General features: G+C 35.3%; 1 pseudogene across 1 annotated transcript; it reads right to left on the bottom strand.

The window, feature by feature from the left end:
* Nucleotides 1-555: 555 nt before the first annotated feature.
* On the bottom strand, nt 556-863 carry LOC311170263 (alpha-ketoglutarate dehydrogenase component 4-like; annotated as a pseudogene). Its single transcript has one exon. The product of its transcript is annotated as an alpha-ketoglutarate dehydrogenase component 4-like (transcript).
* Nucleotides 864-4,647: the final 3,784 nt, after the last annotated feature.

Genomic DNA, 4,647 nt, shown 5'->3' with positions numbered 1-4,647 from the left:
CTGGAATATTTGACAATCAAGACTAAATCAGGGCCTCCCTGGTGGCACAGGCGGTTGAGAGCCGCACCGTGAAGCTGTCCGCAGCCTCCGCAGCGTGGGTTCAATCCCGCCAGCTGGCGAGAATCCCATATGGTGCAGCTGACCTCTCCTCCCTCATCCGCTGCTCCCCTCAGCAGTGTATTTTGTCAGTCTGTCTATTCTGCTCCCCACTCTGTCTCTGGCAAATCCTCTCACCCTCCTGCACATCTAACCTGTACCCCGGTTCTTGTATAAATAAATAAATCTTAAAAAAAGAGACTAAATCAATAGGCTAACATTTTAAAGTTTACTTTAGTAAGTGTATAGTATATAAACAATTAGGGAAGTTTGTGGAGAAGTTGGCCAACATACATTAAGGTAGAAGATACAAATATCCACCTAAATTTCCTGTATTTCTATTTTTTACAGAATATTTATTAAATTGTCTAACAGAATTCCTCACTTGTCATTCTCAAAGTCCTTTGCTGTAAAGACTATTTATTTGATGACAAGCAGCAGCCAGAACAATGTGTGTCATTATACTGATCCTCCACATTGTATAAATTCTGTTTCTTCTGGAATCACAAGATTCCTTCTGAGTTTCTGAGGTAATGTTTTTTATTTCTGCAGTGTCTGGTGGATCAATGCATCAGACAATCTGTCAACTTATTTCCCTTAGAATTCTGTGAAATTGAAGCAGAGTGGGATGGTGGCCCTGCTCATCCCAACACTTCTTTTATGTTAGGTTTAGGATCCTCTCTTCTGTCAGGGAACCTTATTAATGGAGTATGTGGCTTGACAACCTGAACAACCCTGCTAGTAGATGCCAAGTTGTTGCCCATCATGACCCCACATTTAAAATTCTATATACAAATATAATGTATTAAATATAAATATAAACATATTAGATATGCTTACATACTAGTATACTATTACAGTCATGCACTGTTTAGTGATAGGGCGCATTTTGAGAAATGTGTTATTAGGCAGTTTGTCATTGTGTAAATGTCAGCATGTACTTAAGCAAACCTAGATGGTATTGTGTAGAACACACTTAGGCTCCATATGGGGACCACTGTCATAGATGTGGTTTGTCATTGACCAAAATGTTATGTAGCACATGATGGTATGCCAGTATATAACTAATAACATAGTAATATAAGTAAGTATATAATAACATAAATTTTGTACAGATATATGTATTTAAACACTTATTGGGACTTTCCATGCATCAGAAACTATTTGAAGCACCTTATACATATTAACTCACTTATTCTTTATAACAAACCTATAAAGTACAATCACTATCCCAATTTTATAGGCATAGAAACTGGCACAGTGATCTTTAGCAAGATATCCAAAGTCACACAGATTATCAATGAAGAAGCTATATTTCAACATGTGTGATTATATTTCAACATATCTTAGGCTCTTTTTGACATGCATATCTATACTATTTTTTATCCATAATAATAAGAAACTTCTCAAAATATTTTTAGAGTAAGCAGTGTTTTCTTGATAGGTTTTCACTATAAGGGTCTATTGAAGGATTTCTTTGTAGAAATCAAAACCATGGAGTAGAATATAGAAGAAGGCACGGGGTGTACGTTGCTTTCTGGTATAGCTATTAATGCATCCAGATAAAGCTGAAGCAAGATGAAGGTGCTAAGAGTGGGTTTCTTAAAAAAAAATATATATACACAGATGCTTCACAAAGGATGATATACAGCATCACACTAGTAATTATACATCCTCATTGGTCAGTGTGCCTGTTATTAATTTATCACCACACAGTTCCAAATTCACCATTTAGTGTATGCTTTGTGATAATAGGATCCATATAAGCCTTTTTTCTTAAAGTGAGCTCGATGTTAAGATTTTTCAGTAGAGGGCACTGGAGGTGCATCGTATGAAGACAGTACTCTCCTATAGTTTCCAGGTGTTGCAAAGTGTGGCTTGAGGAACAATCCAGTGGACCTCTTTCCACAACTATAGACCCAGAAACTTTACATCCACAGAGATCTTTTAGTCTCAACCAAGACTGCTGATAACTTCCCCATGGCCTTCTACAGAGAAACCAGTTCCCCTGTGATCTACTGGCATAAGCACCCTGATTCTTCTGAAAACAACAGTGTGCCCCTCTCCTGCCCACCCCACATTCAAATGATCCCACCCACATTCTACTCTCAGCAAGCCCAATATGTATGGTTTAGGATGTGAGGATTCCCAGACCCTCTGCAAGTCCATGTACCGGTAGTTGGACCATCTGCTCCCAATTTGTGATCCAGGTGACTGCTTTGTGCTGGCCCAGTTTTGCAAACTAACCTTGGCAAACCACAGCATTTTTCCCTATGCAGGGGACTAAACTATACGTTCTTCCAAAAGGTGTGATCCCCATCCTTGAGGATAGAGTCTCCTTCCAAGTTTGTCCTTGTTTACTCTCTCTCAGTCCCAGAGTACCATGTAGCATTTTCTTATTTGTTATAGTTTTTCTTTTCTAGGCAGTCAATTCTTTATGTTAGATTTCAGTTTTAAAAACCATTGTGTAGTTTCTATTTTCTATATGACCTAGTTTATTAGTCAGTACACAGTGCAAATTAAAACAACAAAAACATAATTAATGCACATTTGAATGGCTAAAATAAAAAAAAGTGTGTGTGTGTATATATAATGTCAAGTATTAATGACTATGAAGGGAACCTGGAACATTCATTAATTGTTGGTGAATTATAAAATATTACAAACCGAAGCATACACAGCTCCTATGATTCATCAGTTCCACTCCAAGAGAAATCAGAATATTTGTTCACAGAAAGACTTGTGTAGGCATGTTCTGAGAAACTGTATTCATCATAACTCAAAACAAAAACCAAATGTCCATCAGGTACAGGGGTAAACAGAGTGTGGTATAGTCATATGATTGAATCTATTCAATGACAGAAAGAAAGAAAAAAAAACTACTTATATGAACAACATGGGTGAATCTCAAAAATACACTGTGTGAAAGAGGACTTAAAATGTTCATACACTGTGATTTCATTTTTATGATGTTCTAGAGCAAGAAAATTAATGTTTGGTGGGGAAAATACCAGTTGTCTCTGGGAGGTGTAGGGATCAGTTAGGAGGGGTATGTGGAGGTTTTCCAGGGAGACAGCAATATATTTACTCTTGTTATTCTATATCAAAGTACTTAGTGAATTTTTTTAAAATGGGGGTTTAGGTTATGCTGGTTCTTCATTTGTCAAAATATCAAATAGTAATGTTAAAATTTGTACATTTCATAGTACTGCATTTAATGTAAAATTTGTACAAGAAATAGTGATCTATGTGCTAAATTGTCAGACAGGAAATATACTGATGTTTGCAACTTATTTTGAAATGCAAGTAAGATATAGATGGATTGATAGATGCATGGATGGATGCATAAGTAAGTAGACATATAGAGCAAATATAGAAAGGCATTACTTGTAGAATCATTGGTAGTTGGGATACAGGAGTTTGCTTTAATTTTTTTTCAATTTTACTGAGTTTTGAAAATTTTGGCAACAAGTGGTTGAAAAAAAAATGGAGGTGATCAAAATTATCCCAGTATTTTTGTCTCCAGAAACCACACAAAGTCTTGGCTTGCTATAATACTGAAGTGCCAGCTTTGTATGAATGTTGAGAGCTGAGGGTCTATTTTGAGCTCTTGCGGTCTCATTCATAATATAGGTATTTTTCCAGGGCTAAAGACAGGAAAATTGACTGGCTTGAATTTACTATTATAGCAGCTCTCTTTTCTTGCAATTTATCAACAGTCGATATGATGGGACTAGAGTGTCTTTGTTTTATGTGATGAAGGCATGTGTACTTTTATGCAGGTATATGTTTGTATTCTGTAACCATTAAAGGCTTAGCCTGACTTTAACCATAAACCTAGAACTAATGTATAGTTTTCATCTATTGCCTTTTGTTTCATACATGTACATTTGCATTAAGCTGTAAATTCCTCAGGGTAGGCTCTATCATCTATTTATTTTGAATTTTCTACTCAGAAAATATTGTACAGTGACATAGACACAGGAGATGCCTAAATGATGATGGTGACAAATATCTAGATTTTTATAAACCTTTTGCTATTGAAAATATCCGTCTTGATGTAACCCTTACCAATTAATTCACTCAAATCAGTATTACAACAGAGTTTGTTTTGTTCACTCAAGTATACAATCTTTGATTTTTTAAAAAAAGCTGTATTATAGAAAGTTCCAGCTACCTCTTATATTAGGCATTGGTTAATACTTTTATATAGCATTGGTTACTATTTTTATATAGCAGAAAATAAATTTTAGGAGAATACATATCAACAGTTGCTTAAGTCCACTTTGGACATAAAACATATTTACATGGGGATCCCATGAAAGGATAACAACCACAATGGAAATATTGGTAAATTAAAGATCATATGAGATTACAGGTCTTAAATATTCACAGAAGAAAAAAAACAGTACATTCAGTCTCATAATTCCAAAATAATGGTGTTAAGTATGTCTGTCAGTCAAACTGCCAGGGGAAATTCATAAAATAAAAAATAGGAGGTAATATTGTATAAAAATATAATAGGTTCTAAATCAATCTTCTAAGTAAAAT

This window comes from Talpa europaea (assembly GCF_964194135.1).
Source record: "Talpa europaea genome assembly, chromosome: 4".
Taxonomy (NCBI): Eukaryota; Metazoa; Chordata; class Mammalia; order Eulipotyphla; family Talpidae; genus Talpa; species Talpa europaea.
This window is presented reverse-complemented; position numbering and strand designations above follow the sequence as displayed.